A 17,775-nucleotide genomic window follows, 5' to 3' on the forward strand; every position below is an offset into this window, starting at 1 on the left:
GAATCCCTATAAGAAGTAAAAAAGCAGGAAGTGAGAGAATAAAGAAATAAGATTGTTCTCAGGAGAACCTGAGAGAGCTAAACTAAGAAAGCAGAATATAGAAGCAACATTTGGATTGAAGGTTAGCCTAAGATCTTTTATAGGCTACAGATTCACATAAGCATAAAATAAGTTTGAAAATGCTATAGCTAAGCTTGGTAAGAATTACAGAGTGAGTGGAGTAGCGTTACTACTTGAACATATGATGTAAGTACTAGATTTTGTAATGACTTTAGGAAACAAAATATTTCAAAGTATGGCTATACAAAGAATTGACAGAGAACCTAGGAAATGCCAGGTACTTAGCAATGCTGAAGTTTAATGAAGGAATTTTGACAAGTACCACTCCTCTCCTATGACAGAGAAAAAGAATAGTCTTTTGTGACCTCCTGATGGCCTGTTTTAGCATGCAGTGTTTCCATTTGGTCTACATGTTGACACAGCCACCTATCAAATAGGTGACCTATTGAAACCCCACTTTTGATATGCTGTGGCATACCTGAATGACATGATTATTCATTCAAAGGGCTGGGAATTGCACTTAATTAAAAGTGCAGGTTGTGTTAGAGTCCACAAGACAGGCAGGTTTAACTGTAAATGTTAAGAAAAGTAAACTGGGTGTGGTGAAAGCTAAGTTCTTAAGGTCCCGTATAGGAAGAATGGTAAGACCACAACTAGAAAACATAAACAATAGCCTGCACCCTCTCCTGAAAGACAAATGGAGGCTTTCCCTGGACCAGTTGGATAATGCAGGAAGTTTGTGCCTCATTTGCAACCATTGCTTGCCATTCGATAGGTCTCACAAAGAGAAAACTTTTGTCAGGGTGCAGTGGTCTTCCAAGGCAGGTATAATATTAAGTGAACTAAATAATCCTTGCTTTTGCTATATTTTCCCTTCTATCTCTCCAATATAACCTCACAATTGAAAATAAAGTTCCTGTTCCCAGCTGTAAATATTAATCCCTGCAGAAAGCTAATTTTCTTTCAAAAAGTTTTTAAGCTCCATAACAGAAGTTTTGATGGAATATAAATACACGTGCCAGTGTAATTCTCTTTCTTATAGTACACCAACTGTAAACAACCAACCAGTCCAAAAAATCCGCTGTTTAGTAGCAATAAAGGCTGTCCTCCATTGTTTATTATTCAAGAATGAGCGACACTGTACGCACAGAAAACCACTTTAATACTTAAATGTATATATCACAAACAGATTTAGCGCGCTTTCATCTCATCTCACTGAGACTTCATCAGAATCATCTATTATTCTTAAAACATCCATTTTAAATAACCTTTCACTTCATTCTATTGGCTCTTGTTCGCGCTTAATGAATTAATAAGTTAATATGTATTAAAACCAATACACATACAAATTACAAGGTGGTATAGTACAAAATCCATCTATCCAATTTATATAATATAAATAATAGCTAGGTAAGGTTGGCAAAACACACATATAGAGACTAATAAATGCAGTAAAATTGTCTAATACAATTATAATACTGTAGACTACCAAGTCATCATTAAAAACACAATATAAAATAGCTGACTGTCTTGTCAAAAATACAAAAATGCAGCATATGTAACTACAAACATCCTAGTCACAAAGCATATATATATATATATATATATATTTTTTTTTTAAAGCAATACAAAAAGCTACTACGGTGTCTATAATACTCTAATAGGGATGAATATATTATATATATATATATATATATATATATATATATATATATATATATATATATATATATGCGTGACCTACTGTGTTGTACAGGTCAAAAACCAGTGTGCAATGTATTACTAAAAAACACAAAACTACTAATGAAGGGGAGACATAGACCACACAAAATATGTAAGCATAAACATGCTAGTCACCACATCTAATTCTTAATGATAACTTATAAACCTCTCTTAGGATTTAGTGACAATAATTTCAGGGCTGGCTTGATGGGAGATATGGTCATTCATTCCCGGATAGGTACAAGAATCTAATCTTATCTGCCATATCATTTCACGAAATTCCAAGAGTGTCTCCCAGTCTCCACCCCTGTCATTATGTTTGACCTCTTCCAGTACCCAAAATTTTATATTCATATTCGTACATTTTAATGTGTGCCTGTAAAGGGTATTATTTTCATTCTTTTTATTAATGTCCCTTACATGCTCATATATAAGAATTCTCACATTTCATTCGGTTTTCCCCACATACTATGCCCAACATGTCCTACAATATGCCAAGTAGACTACTCCTTTTGTATAGCAACTAGTATATGTATAACTTCTCAATTTAAACCCAATATTGGGAATACTAAGTTCCTTTTCACCCGCTATAAATGGGCATTGCGCGCATCTTCCACATTTGTGGTTACCTATCTTTGCATGCACCCTTTCATTATTTTCACATTTCTTTTTTTTCAAATTAGTTTTTAAGATCATGTTTCTCCTAAAGCTATACTTTAAAGGTTGCTGAAATATTTCTACTCATGTGGGCATTCTACTAAACATATTCCAAATCCCATTAATACACCTCTTCATCCATCCTATATCAGAATAATAGGTTAAGATCAAATGTGGTAATTCTAGCCCTAATTTACAACTGTTGTTCCCCCTATTGCTAGTTCCAGTAGTATCTCCATCCTTCTTGGAATTTTTGGATGTAATGTCCTTACCTTCACTAATCAATAGTGGTCCTTACCTTCACTAATCAATAGTGGCCCGTAATCTGTATCTCGCTTTTTAATTATTTCTTTTTTAATATTCTCTATCAATTTATCAGGATATCCTCTTTCCCTAAACATATCGTGAACAAAATCAACTTCTCTTATAAAATCAGTTGAATCCGGTGTCATTCTTGACACCCTAATCATCTGACCCCTTACAACATTTCTTTTAAGATAATAGGGATGGTCACTCTAATGTAGGTAAGAGTTAGAGTAACATTCCTTTCTATAAATGTTAGATCTATATATTCTCCAACTATAATCTTTGTTTATCCTGACATCCAAATAGTGTACTTCATCCTTGTCACTATCAAAAGTAAACTGTAAGAAGTTAGTACTATTGTTCAAATCATCCATGAATTCCTTAATAAGTTCATATGTCCCTTCCCAGACAATAAAAATATCATCCAGAAACCGATAGTATCTCACGATGTGATGTTTGAACCTAGGCCCAAAAATATATAATTGTTCCCAATATAACATAATTATATTAGCATATATTGGGGCACATGCTGAACCCATTGCCACCCCATCAAGTTGCTGGTATGTATCCCCTTGAAAGTAAATACAGTATTTCAAACCCAATTCCATACTTTCAAGCACTAGTTTGACTTCATCAGGGTTCAGCATTTAAAATTCAAAGAGCATCTTTTCAAACCATTCAAGGCCCTCCTTGTGGGGAATCACCGAAAATAAATCTTTTACATCAGTGGTCAGGACCAGAAAATTCCCTTTAAAAGGAATGGTACTAAATTTACCTAAAAAGTCCCAGGAATCCACTAATATATGTGGATATTTCAAGTGAAACTTTGTTTTAATTTTGTATCCACATAAATAGCTAAGGGTTGAGTCTTTGATCCCTGTGATGTAACTATAGGCCTCAAAGGGGGCTCATTTATTTGTTTGTGTATTTTCGGGATTCCAGAAATCTCCGGTATAACCAGTTTAGATACCTTAAGAAAATTAAATAGATCTTCATCTATTAACCCTTGCAATAAATTGTCTTCCAATATTAGGTCTATTCTTTTGTAAGATATATTTAATTAATTCTTAGATATAATACAATATCTATTATCCATGTCCAAAATTTTTAACATCCTATTGGTATAATCCCATTGGTCCATAAGGACTACCCCTCCCCCCTTATCAGGCTTCATTACTCTAGTTTTTCCATTATTATTTAGTTGTAAAATTTCACATTCTTGGATGGTAAGATTATTTCTAATCTTTCCTCTCTTCCCGTATTCATTCCTAATCATATTAATAGCACACATTTCAAAATTATAGATGTCCTGCTGCAAAGGTGGATTGAATATACTTCTTTTTTTGAGTTTACAATCTCTATAATGTGGATTATCCTGAAACAAAAATGCTAGATTTAACTTCCTAGTAAAAAGTTGTATGTCCAACACTATCTCATCAATTTTCGGTTTTCTTGTTGGTACAAAGGTGAAACGTTTTGTAAATAACCCAAAGAATCCATCAGTAACTTCCAAGTCCGTGTAATTGTATATATTGAAATTATTTTGTGTATGTACTATTGTCCTACCATTTTCTATAATTAATTAATTAAAAATGTCATCTTTACTCGTGACTTCTATTCGAGTTTCATCAGTTGTTTGATTAAAGGGTGTCAGTGGTGTAAAGACAGAATTGCCTGGGTATACCCCTTTAGTTGTACGGTCTAGCCAAGCTGTACATATATCTCCATCTATCTCTTGTACCTTCCTCTCCCCGATTGTTTTACAAACTGGTTGCCCATCACTTCCGCATATGATTGTTGACGGTTTTGTTTTTTTATTCTCTCCGACCTCCTTAGTCCTTGTCTTTCCCCTAAAGGGTCTTCAGAATCAAAACAATCGTTGTGATAGTCACCACTGAATTCATCCCTATATTCTGGTCTTGTGTTATATGTATTGTCCACCCCCTTATTGTGTATCTGATTCACTTCTTTGTGGTTCCATTCATATCTCTTATTACTATAAATGAAATAAGCCTTCCCTTCATTATACTCTTCTCTGTCATGTTCCAACTTGCCCATTTTCCGTTTGTAATTCTTTGAAATTACAAAATCTACATCTTGAAGTGTTCTACAATATATGCTTTTATATTCAGTAACTGTAAATAGCAAGTCAGTACTTATTTCCTTATTAAGTTTATCAATATCTTTTTTGCATTGTTCCATAATTTTCTAATTATTGTCAACCATTGCCTTTAATATAGCTATACCACATTCATTTATTAAGTTAGAAATAGTTTTAAAAAAACTCGCTATTCCTGCCAGTATTGTTGGGAAATGTATTAAGCCTTAAACCTTTAGCCACAATTTTCACCTCAATGCATTTAGATAAATACCAATTGTCCAGTGCTAAGTTTTTGTACCTGGTTAATTGGTTTTTAAACATCTTACATTTGTCCTTATAACTCGTATTCAGTGGCTGTCTTCTTTCCATTTCCCCCGGTGTATGGGAGAATGATTTATCCAACCACTCATCAAAGTTCAGGTCACTATAGGCTTCCAAACGTTTATGTACATTTGTATATTTGTCGTTCTGATGTTATGAAACCCTTGCCTGTCCAGTAGTATCACCAAAAGATGCATTTCCATGTTGTCGTTCACCAACTCCTACTGGCGTTACATGTCTGCCATCTCTTGACCCTGACGTCATAGCCTGTCCCACAACGTTACCAGGACTACTTTGGGCGCATGGAATAGTCGTGCCCGAATCTGGTAACAATGACAAGTTCTGTGTATTTTGTGAATGGATTTGCATCACCCTAATAAGTTCGCTCAATAAAGAATGATTTTGATTTTCCATTGCACCGGGACTCCTCGTTACCAACCAGCGATAAACTAGTAACCGATAGTACACCAACTGTAAACAACCAACCAGTCCAAAAAATCTGCTGTTTAGTAGCAATAAAGGCTGTCCTCCGTTGTATATTATTCAAAAATGAGCGACACTGTACACACAGAAAACCACTTTAATACTTGAAAAATGTATACATCACAAACAGATTTAGCGAGCTTTCATCTCATCTCACTGAGACTTCATCAGAATCATCTGTTATTCTTAAAACATCCGTTTTAAATAACCCTCACTTCATTGTATTGGCTCTCGTTCGCGCTTAATGAATTAATAAGTTAATACGTATTAAAACCAATACACATACAAATTACAAGGTGGTATAGTACAAAATCCATCTATCCAATTTATATAATATAAATAATAGCTAGGTAAGGTGGGCAAAACACACATATAGAGACTAATAAATGCAGTAAAATTGTCTAATACAATTATAATACTGTAGACTACCAAGTCATCATTAAAAACAATATAAAATAGCTGTCTTGTCAAAAATGCATATGTAACTACAAACATCCTAGTCACAAAAGCAAAATAAATATATATTAAAAGCAATACAAAAAACTACTACAGTGTCTATAATATTGTTCTAATAGGGATGAATATACATATAATATATATATATATATATATATGTATATGTATGTGTGTGTGTAATATATATATATATATATATATATATATATATATATATATATATAAATATTTATATATATATATATATAAATATTTATATATATATATATATATATACACACGTGACATACTGTGTTCTACAGGTCAAAAACCAGTGTGCAATGTATTACTAAAAAACACAAAACTACTAATGAAGGGGAGACCTAGACCACACAAAATATGTAAGCATAAACGTGCTAGTCACCACATCTGATTCTTATTGTTAACTTATAAACCTCTCTTAGGATTTAGTGACAATAATTTCAGGGCTGGCTTGATGGAGATATGGTCATTCATTCCCGGATAGGTACAAGAACCTAATCTTATCTGCCATATCATTTCACGAAATTCCAAGAGCGTCTCCCAGTCTCCACCCCTGTCATTATGTTTGACCTCTTCCAGTACCCAAAATTTTATATTCATATTCGTACATTTTAATGTGTGCCTGTAAAGGGCATTATTTTCATTCTTTTTATTAAAGTCCCTTACATGCTCATATATACAAATTCTCACATTTTTTTCGGTTTTCCCCGCATACTATGCCCAACATGTCCTACAATATGCCAAGTAGACTACTCCTTTTGTATAACAACTAGTATATGTATAACTCCTCAATTTAAACCCAATATTGGGAATACTAAGTTCCTTTTCACCCGCTATAAATGGGCATTGTGCGCATCTTCCACATTTGTGAGTACCTATCTTTGCATGCACCCCTTCATTATTTTCACATTTCTTTTTTTCCAAAATATTTTTTAAGTTCATGTTTCTCCTAAAGCTATACTTTAAAGGTTGCTGAAATATTTCTACTCATGTGGGCATTCTATTAAACATATTCCAAATCCCATTAATACACCTCTTCATCCATCCTATATCAGAATAATAGGTTAAGATCAAATGTGGTAATTCTAGCCCTAATTTAGAACTGTTGTTCCCCCTATTGCTAGTTCCAGTATATCTCCATCCTTCTTGGAATTTTTGGATGTGATGTCCTTACCTTCACTAATCAATAGTGGTCCTTACCTTCACTAATCAATAGTGGCCCGTAATCTGTATCTTGCTTTTTAATTATTTCTTTTTTAATATTCTCTATCAATTTATCAGGATATCCTCTTTCCCTAAACATATCGTGAGCAAAATCAACTTCTCTTATAAAATCAGTTGAATCCGATGTCATTCTTGACACCCTAATCATCTGACCCTTTACAACATTTCTTTTAAGATAATAGGGATGGTCACTCTGATAATGGAGGTAAGAGTTAGAGTAACATTCCTTTCTATAAATGTTAGATCTATATATTCTCCTACTATAATCTTTGTTTATCCTGACATCCAAATAGTGTACTTCATCCTTGTCACTATCGAAAGTAAACTGTAAGAAGTTAGTACTATTGTTCAAATCATCCATGAATTCCTTAATAAGTTCATATGTCCCTTCCCAGACAATAAAAATATAATCCAGAAACCGATAGTATCTCATGATGGGATGTTTGAACCTAGACCCGAAAATATATAATTGTTCCCAATATAACATAATTATATTAGCATATATTGAGGCACATGCTGAACCCATTGCTAATATACTCTGCTTTTTATCTATGCCCGTAAGTCCAGAATAATATGGACAAAGTAGTCATTATGATAGAAAACTAGTACAGCCACCTATTATAAATGACTGCTCTGTTAATGTATTTCCAGCTTTTATCTTAACATGCATGCAAGACTGTTTGGCAGGCTGATCTTTTAAGCAATTTCTTCTCATTTTCATGTGAACGTCTGTAATGCCGTTTCGCTGACATAATAGAGACCCGCACCTATGTAAGTGTGCCACAACATCTCTACAGAACCATTGCCAGTCAATAAATGCGATATAACTGGTGAAAAATGAGTGTCCGGTTCCAAGGAAAGAGACAAGAAATACTAAAACTGTCGTTTATTGGTACATCAGGTTAAGTGCTTTCATCTATCCTCCATAGACTTCTTCAGAACACCATTTCTCAAACTAACAGCCTTTAAATAATACTAATTAATTCAAACTATCCAGTCCTGTGATACACCCATTTGATCTCATGAATATTAATTTCATGGATACTGAATGACTCATCCTGACACTGAGAAAAGCTAAATAATCTGAGGAGTAACCCTCCCTCCAGCTACCTTGACAGAAGCTTTTTTCATCATCTAAGCTTAATAACATTAGGAATTACTTGTAGAAAAAAATAAGATTTACTGCAAGTAAATTCTTTACTGTTATCATTAAAAATGATACTTGTAGGAATATAATTCATAACATAACTCGTCAAAAATTCCTGAAAGTAAAACTTGTCCCCTATTCAACTTTAACGTTCGTATAGACAGTATTGCTACTAAGGATTTTTCACAGCTAAAATTGTTACTGTTATCATCCCCAACTGCTCATATAGCCATAGTCAGAATACACTAATCCCCAAAACTGAGTATGCAGTACCCCGATTACTCTTAGCTCTTCTCATAACACCCCCCCAAAAAAGTCAGACTGCTAAAAATAAAATATTCAGATTTGCTGTCGTAGCAGACCTGAATTCTCATCATTGCATCATGTTAGAAAAGATATACTGGCACCCTCTTACTTATCGAGACACTTTTCTATTGGATGTCCTTGTGTATAAAATCAACATTTGTCTACTGCCCACCACTTAACACTTCAAGTAATAAAGATACTCGTTTTAGGAAACAAATGGAAGATATTCTCAAACTTGCCCAACCTAGATTTAAACTTATCATTGTAGAAAACACCTTCTCTATAATAGTGTCTGCCAAATATTGAAGAAATTTTCTGCTGAAATTTAAAAATTGTCAAAAGATTGGAGACCTTAAAAAAATAAAATCTTAAAGCAATATTTGCAGAATGAGTCTGAGAGCACCATCTTTCCTGACTGATTAAGTATCAAACTTTATTAAGCAATACAGAGATTCTCTTAACTTCTGCTGTATGTTATTGTGTCTTTCGGCCTTTCCCAGTTAGGGGTCGCCACAGCAGAACTCCGGTCCGCTAATGATAGGTAGCTGATTTTTTACGTGCCGAGTTACCAGCCCCGATGCACAACCTTCAATGAAGGTACGCCCATTCATGCATATCTCCACGCAGAAGACGCTCTAGCTGAGAATCTAACCGGACAGCGTCTTACTGTGAGGCGACAACGCTGCCGCAGCACCACTACTTCTGCTGCATGTACATGTTGTAAATACTGTAAAGTTAGTATGCTAACATTTTAAAATTTACTGTTTGTCTGTTGGCTTTCCTTTTAATATTACCCTAATGCAGCCTAGATACCTTGCTGTAACTCCTGCTTTAGTACATATATCTCTGTTTATTAATGCATGCCCTTGTTTACAGCTGTTACTACAAGTGATTATGTAATATTTTCCATTTCAACATGATACTGAAATTGTAGTAGTGTGAATGTATTGTACCAGTGTGATTGTACCATTGTCAGTGTAGTTTTTTTATTCAGTATTCTTTTCTGTAATGTGAACAGTTCAATATGTTACTGTTTTATAATGTTCTAATATTGAATCATCAAAGATGACACTATTTATTTACTTGTTGGTTTACATTGTATCTTGTATTATATTGTACAAATGGGACTTTTCACCCAGGGCCTCCTCTGAAAAGGGGTTCTACACCCAATTGGACTTCTGTGGTCAACAAATGAAAATACATTACACAGAGTATAATTATACTAATCTGTGTTTGTTATACATGATTGTCATACTGTAAATGTGTTGCTGTACTATGTCTAACTTGTTAATGTAACTACTACTGCACTTTGCACCCAGGTTGTGACTGATCAAGTTTAGTAGACCACCTCACTTGCCCAGGTATTGAACGGTAAAATAAAATAAAATAGAATAAATAATAAAGGGTAGGGTCAGAGCAATGTGTATCTTGAACTGGTAATAAAGGCTTCACACTGTTTCAGAGATTTGGCTTTCCCTGACATATCTGCTCCAGTCCCACTAAATGTAGGGACCAAGAGAGTCCTCTCGGGGCCAGAATCATCAAAAATAGTTTGCAGTCATGGTTAACAATTAAAATTTGTCTGCAGGAAGAGAACAGTTTATGAATCCTTCTCTTCTGTGTATCTTTTGTTACTACTTGCTTCCAGGAAGCTGCAGTGAGGACCGTGGTAATAGTTTGTGTAATAACCTGGTCATTTTCAGCAGCAGCTGCTGTTGCTAAATTAAACCGTAGTGGTCTAGTGGGAGATCCAGCTGCTTCCATAGACTTCCTCTTGGCCTGTTCCCTTATATGTCTCAGTTGCTTCACTGTCACTTACTGAAGCAACCCCCTGCTTTTGTGTAACACTGTATGGTCCACCAAAACTCTATGGTGTAGAGGATAAATTACTACCTAGACAACCAAAGTTTGAAAAGTGGCTCAGGTGCTGGAAGAACTGAACAGGGGGCAGGATTGAGTAGCTAGCACTGGCTCACTTGACCTAAAGGGAGGGGAAAGGTAGTTCAGTCAACTGTTTCATCACATACAGGTGAGAGAGTTGAAGGTGTTATTCAGGGTAGTTGACTTGGCTTACCAAGATATTGACTGTAGCCCTCATTAGTGTGGGGGTAGGAGCGCACTCATGCTCACCTCAGCCACTAGGGGTGAGGTTAAGGCTTAACTAGCAGTGCTTATATTGCTTACTTCATTAGATGCAAACAGTGACACACACACTGCCTCCACTGCTGCCTGGATGACTGCTCCCTCCAGTCAGCATTCACTTTCATGACAGATGCTCCCCAAGCAGCAATAGAATGAATGTCCTTAAGACTTTTAGGAGGAGAAGATGATTGTTGGCAGGCTCTGAAGCAAAAATTGCCTAGAAAAAATAATGTGCATCCCCAAGAGCATCTTGCATCTATGTCTGAATTCTGAGGATCCATTCACGCAGGCTGCCACATTTCCTAGTAAAGCCATCCATATCTCTCATGAAGTTAGTAGCATCCCCTGCCCGTATATATTTCTCATCCAGTGTACTGTTCTCTTTCTTAACTTTTCTAAGTCATAGAACACTGAGATAGTAGCAAGCTTTGATATCTGCTGTGTAAAAGCCTGATTTTGATAATCTGTCTTTCTGTATGAGATTTCCTGGGTAGCCCACTTGGCCTGGTCTCCTATATCATTGCCCTCCAAAGACCACAGATGCAATTTTAATTTCAGAATCTAAAGTTAGTCTTCTAGGCTTGTACAGTCCTGCTGCTGTCCCACCTTTGATATTTCATGTAGACAAGTACCTAATCCCATATAATACCTTTAAGCTTATTTCACCCTGTCATAGGTAAGTACTAGGCCAGCTGACTTTGTGGGCCATTTTAAGCCTAGCCAGTTTCCCTTTTTGTGCTCCAATTAATCTATCCCATTTAGATTAGAGACTGGCCTTACTCATGTCATGGTTGATAATTATTTATTACCCCAATGAGAATAACTGGGATCATATCATAGATACTTTGAAATACCATAGATGTTTAACCCATGCATGGGGTAGGAGCTACCTCTGTCCATTAGTACTACTAGAAGTAGTCCTCTGGTAAATGTTTTTTTCTGTTTCCCATGCACACATCCAAACTGTACTCTAATGTGGACAGGGATGAACTTTGTTTTTTTTTTTTATGTGGATGGGGGAGTCTTTTCCAGAGCAGTGGCATCCTCTGAGAGATATGTCTGTCCGTCCAGGCCTTTCTGATGATGATGAAGTGGTTTAAATCCCTAGAGCGAGTATTTCTGACGTTATTTGACTTGCCGATGTGCAGTAAATCTATTAATATTGAGTCGGGTAATGCTTGTATCAGGTCACCTCTTAGCAGTCTGTAGGATACAGAGTATAGTGCTAGGGCTTTGAGTTGGTCCATGTAGGGCATGCTGTTTAGGCATTTTATCCTTTTAGTAAGGTATCTCTGTGGGCGTTCCAGTTGTTGCATGTTTATGGACAGATACATGCCAAAGGAGGGCAATTATATTCAGTGTTTGGCCCAATGTAAAGTGGGACAGTGACATCCCATGATCTAGACACAGTCTGCCTCTTTGTTTATAAGCTGTGTAATATAGGAGGAGTTTCTGACAACAATGGAGACATGCTGGTCAAACGTTAGGGCACTGTCCCCAAATACCAGACAACATGATCAATGGCTGTATTGTTAATGTGGTAGTTCACTAATTCCTAATTTTTGTTGTAATTCTTTTTGAATTTTTGAACGTCATCAGTTGTCCTAATATTTTGTAGCATTGATTTCCAAGTGGCAGAGTTGAGTTTGCAAAATACCATTTCTGCTATGGTTCCTGGTAAACAGAGACCATACAAGGGTGAAGGAATCCCCTTTGGAGCGAGTATGTAGTACTTCTGAGTTTGAGATTAAAGAGAAAGAGAGAACATCTGGAATTTTTTGCACCATACACTAATTCTGCCTCCTCTCTTCCCACTCATATTGGTCAGGTAAACCATTAAGTCTTTCCTCAGTAATCCATGTTAACTCTCTAAAGTGTACCTAGGTTTGTGTATCCTGAGATTTGCTATAAATATGTGGCATGATCTGAAATACAGACAGGAAAAGTTTACAATGACTGTTAAATACAGGTGTTCTTGTGTACTAATTTCTTTGCTTGTATTGTCAGGCTCTGGATTGCATTGCATAAGTGGAAATTCCTTAAGATTCCAAGAGCAGGCTAAGTTATTTCTTACACTTATTTCACTGAATTGCACTTCTGAAATGCTTATAATTGTGCTATACAGTTGATCTACTATATTTTTGCACTGTTATAAAGCTTTTTTATTGTTTCACTGCATTTATGTACTGTTTTAACATTACTTAACTGTAAACTGCTTTTTCATACTGAGAGTTGTATTTTCTGTTTGTGATTGCTCTATCCGAAACTTTATGTGCATTTTTGTCTGTTAAAAGCATTCTCTAGTCTGCTCCTTGATCTGTTTAAAACTTTCATTTAGTGGCTACAGCTAGGAACTGTAATAGTGTGCATCACTATAATTGTTTTTGTTTTATTTAAATTACTAAATTGTAAACTGCTTTTTCATACTGAGACTTGGATTTTCTGTTTGTGGGTGTTCTTTCTATGCTTCTAAAGTGAGGTTTCTGTGTTCTGCTCAGGTGGCATAATCTTGATAGAGGCCTGTTGTGTAGACTGGAAGTTTTGTTTGTGTTTCTGGCAGCCATTTTCTGCTGATTGTCTTCATTATTGAGAGTAACAAGGCTTCCTGACCTTCTGTAGTACAAGTGATTGGGTAATAGCAGGGGCTGAGGAGTAATCTGATCTTCCCAACTCTTCCATTCTTAGTGCTATATAAACCCTGTGTCTTATAAAGGCTCTGCTTGTATTGTCAGGCTCTGGATTGCATTGCATAAGTGGAAATTCCTTAAGATTCCAAGAGCAGGCTAAGTTATTTCTTACACTTATTTCACTGAATTGCACTTCTGAAACACTTATAATTGTGCTATACAGCTGATCTACTATATTTTTGCACTGTTATAAAGCTTTTTTATTGTTTCACTGCATTTATGTACTGTTTTAAACTGTTTTAACATTACTTAACTGTAAACTGCTTTTTCATACTGAGAGTTGTATTTTCTGTTTGTGATTGCTCTATCCAAACCTTTATGTGCATTTTTGTCTGTTAAAGGCATTCTCTAGTCTGATCCTTGATCTGTTTAATACTTTCATTTAGTGGCTACAGCTAGGAACTGTAATTTTCCCCCACCCGCCTGCCCTCCCTAGTGTTGTGTGTTTTTATACTTGGTGGCTTTGCAGTTTCCCGCCCAAACTGTATATTTGATCTGTGATACTCCTCCCAGTCTAGTGTCATTAGTTCACTCCATCTAATAGAAAACATTTGCGAAGTCCAACACACTCAGATTCTTAACGTTGAATTAACTTCTGTTCCAGCTTACTTTACTGGAAAAAAAATCCAAGCTTGCTTCCCCCCTTTCCTGTGGCAGGTCAGATATGGATTTGCTGTGTCCAGGACTGTTTGTGAGCTCCTAAGCCCCCCCCCCCTCCACTTAACTGGGGTTAAACTAGTCCTGGCGCCATAAAGTCTGTTTTTCAAAATTTCCCTTGCAACTAGCCAGCTTTTTAGTTTTGGCACTCATCTGTTTCTTTGATCTCAGCACTTGTTCAGAACTCATTGTAAGCACTAAATAAGTTACAAATTACTACATCACTCAACTTTCCTCACTTGTGTAGAGGAAAACAGTTTTTAGTACTTAATAAATAAGCACCTATTCAGGCATGTCTAAAGGTCAGCTCCCGGTGTTTTCTCCTGTCTACCTGATGAATCTGGGCATCTTGAGACAATGCAGCAATTGCCTCATGTACACAGACAACCCTCTCCTCCTACCACCCAACACTACGATCTGTGAGAGATGCACTTGTATAGCCAAACTGGAAGCAAAGCTCTCTTTACCAAAGACAGGCCTAGACAGTCAAGAGGAGAAGGTAAACACTTGCACCGCACCACACTCATCACATAGTCCCTCAAAACCTACACCACCAAAACACACACACACACAACCACAAAACACACACCTACATTCGCGGAGGCTCTCTGTACTAATCTGCCCAAACAACAGAGACCTCCAAAGCAGAAATGCAAGCAACCTCCACCCCCCAACACAACCCAAATGACACATAGTCCACATACTCAGTGTGCCAGTCAACTACAGCCCATAAGGCATAACGTACCCAACACTCTAGTCATAGGTGACTCTATAGTCAGGCACACTGATGTTCCACTCACCAGGCTAAACAAGTAAAAAGTTACTGTCAGCTGCCTGTCAGGTGCCAGGATCCACCACATAACGCACGCACTCAGGTCACTCCACAACTAGTACAAATATGACTCTGTCATTGTCCATGTTGGTATGAATAACCTGAGACGTACCTCCCTGGACTACATGAAAAGAGTTATGGAGGAGCTCTCTGATCTTGTAGCCCAGGCGGGTATGACCCTAGCCCTGAGTATCATCCTGCCATCACCCAAAATGACACCACAGTACAAGGATAAAATGATTGACTTTAACAATTGGCTAAGCTTTCTGGTGTCATTCTAAGGGAATCCAGTATCTGTCTGCCTGGGATGACATGATCGACAGACCACGCTGCTTTGCCAGAGATGGCCTGCACTTGTCGCCCTTGAGATTCCGGATACTGGCAAAGGCTCTTGCCACCCCTATAGTGCCTTTTTTAGGCAAGGTTCAAATGACAAATTCACCACCGTAACAGGTACAAGCAAGCAAAATCTGAGGGTAATACTACTCAATGCTAGAAGTTTAAACCTCAAAATGCACTCACTCGAGGCACTCCTTAAAATGGAGAACATTGACATCTGTGCAGTGACAGAGACCTGGTTCAAAGCTCCAGAGAGCACCCCTGCATTACCAGGCTATAATTCATACCACACCTTTCGGCCACCAAACCCGGACCGAAGCACTAAAGGTGGAGGCGTGTCCATATTCATTAAGGATATCCACACCTCCAAGCTAGTTGCTCAGCATAATGCATCCGAGATTATCCAAGTTCAACTATGGGCAAAACCGCAATCCATTTTGTAGCTTGCTACAGACCCCCCACCATGCCCTAGGATTCCCACTCCTCTTTACTTGATACACTGGAAAATATTAAGGTACAACCCAACACTCTAATAATGGGTGATTTCAACTACCCTACCATTAACTGGAAAACTACTCATGTACCAACTCTTTTGCTCAACGTTTTCTGGAAATCATCAATTCCAACGTTTTGGATCAACTTATCCACACCCCCACCAGAGGCAGCAATATCCTAGACCTGGTCATCACCAACATGGGTGACCGGTGTTCCACACCAAAGGTCAGCTCCTCGGTGAGGTTCGACCACAAGCTAATCCCCCTAGACATCCACATCCCACTCCCACCCCCCATTAGGAAAACAACCGTAAAAAATTTCTCCAAAGCCAACTTCACGCTTCTTAAGACAGAAGTGGCAAACTTCATAACACCCATGCAGATGGACAATAGAGGTACAACTGCTGAATCCTACACAAATGCACTTTATAAGCACTTGCATGAGTGCATGGATCGTGCTATCCCTAACAGAACCAAGATGCTATCCTCTTAAAAAAAAAAAAAGGAAGCCAATCTGGTGGTCTTCTGCCATAAACAAACTCTACAACAGAAGAAAGAAACTGTTGCAAAAAAGAGTAAAATCCCACGATTGGAGGAACTCCCTATTCAGCCTCAGTAAGAAGCTGAAATCCCTCATAAAATCCCCCAAAGCTAGTTATGAAAACAAAATTGCCACTGATTATAAAGGCAACCACAAATCATTCTATAGCTATGTTAAAAATCTCAATGGCAACACTCAGATCTGCTCTGAGTTACAGCACAATGACACTAAATATACAGAACCAACTGATATTGCCAACATCCTGGCAGATAGGTTCAGTGCTAACTTTACCCCCCTCTCACTCTCTAAATGGCCCATCTTTATACCGGAAGAATGCAAAGTTCCTGTAATCACGGCTGCACAGGTAAAAACTTCACTCTCCAAAGCCAAGAACATAGCATCCATGGGACAACATCCCAGGCTGCCTTCTACATGAACTACAGAATGAACTGGCACCCCACCTAAGTACCATGTTCAATTATAGCCTCACCTCAGGCTATGTGCCCATTGAATGGCGCACCGTGATAGTTATCCCACTCCACAAAGGGGGGGCCACAACAGACCCCAGGAACTACCGCCCCATTAGCCTGACGAGCCTCGTCTGCAAGGCCATGGAACGTATCATCATGGAACTCATAAACAAAGACATTGGAGATCTCCAAACCCTGGACCCCACACAGTTTGGGTTTGTAAAAGGCAGCTCATGTCTCCTAAACCTGATAGACTTCTTTGAAGTAGTCACCAAGGCCATTGATGAGGGTAAGGTGGTTCACACAGCCTATCTAGATCTTGCCAAGGCATTCAACACCATACCCCACTCTGGAATTATAGATAAACTCACTAAACTAGGTATAAATCCCTATGTCACAAGATGGGTTGCCAACTGGCTTACTGAAAGAACCCACACTGTGAAAGTAGCAGACTCCAAATCAGACTTCAGACCAGTGACAAGTGGAGTACCACAAGGTTCAGTCCTGGGTCCTCTCCTGTTTGGTATCTACTTCTCTGAAGTACAGGCTAACACAGAAGGTATTTGGCTAACTAAATTCGCAGATGACTGCAAACTAGGAGCCATAATTGAAACTCCTAACGATGTGGACATCCTACAAAAGGGCCTCACTGAGACAGATGCCTGGTGTCAAAGACATGGTCTCAAGCTCAATGCCAAAAAGTGCATTGTCATCCCCTTTGGTAAAAATTATGTACCCATGAACTACCACATAGGCGGTAGTCTACTTAACACCGAAAGTGTGATGAGACCTTGGGACACAGGTGGACA

General features: G+C 37.5%; 1 protein-coding gene across 1 annotated transcript in view; it reads left to right on the top strand.

Moving 5' to 3' along the window:
- PMPCA (peptidase, mitochondrial processing subunit alpha) overlaps positions 1 to 17,775 on the top strand; it is a 970,881-nt gene that overhangs the window by 9,161 nt on the left and 943,945 nt on the right. The gene's annotated exons all lie outside the window — the stretch shown is intronic.

This window comes from Protopterus annectens, chromosome 16.part0 (genome assembly GCF_019279795.1).
Source record: "Protopterus annectens isolate FY-2018-M chromosome 16.part0, PAN1.0, whole genome shotgun sequence".
Taxonomy (NCBI): Eukaryota; Metazoa; Chordata; order Ceratodontiformes; family Protopteridae; genus Protopterus; species Protopterus annectens.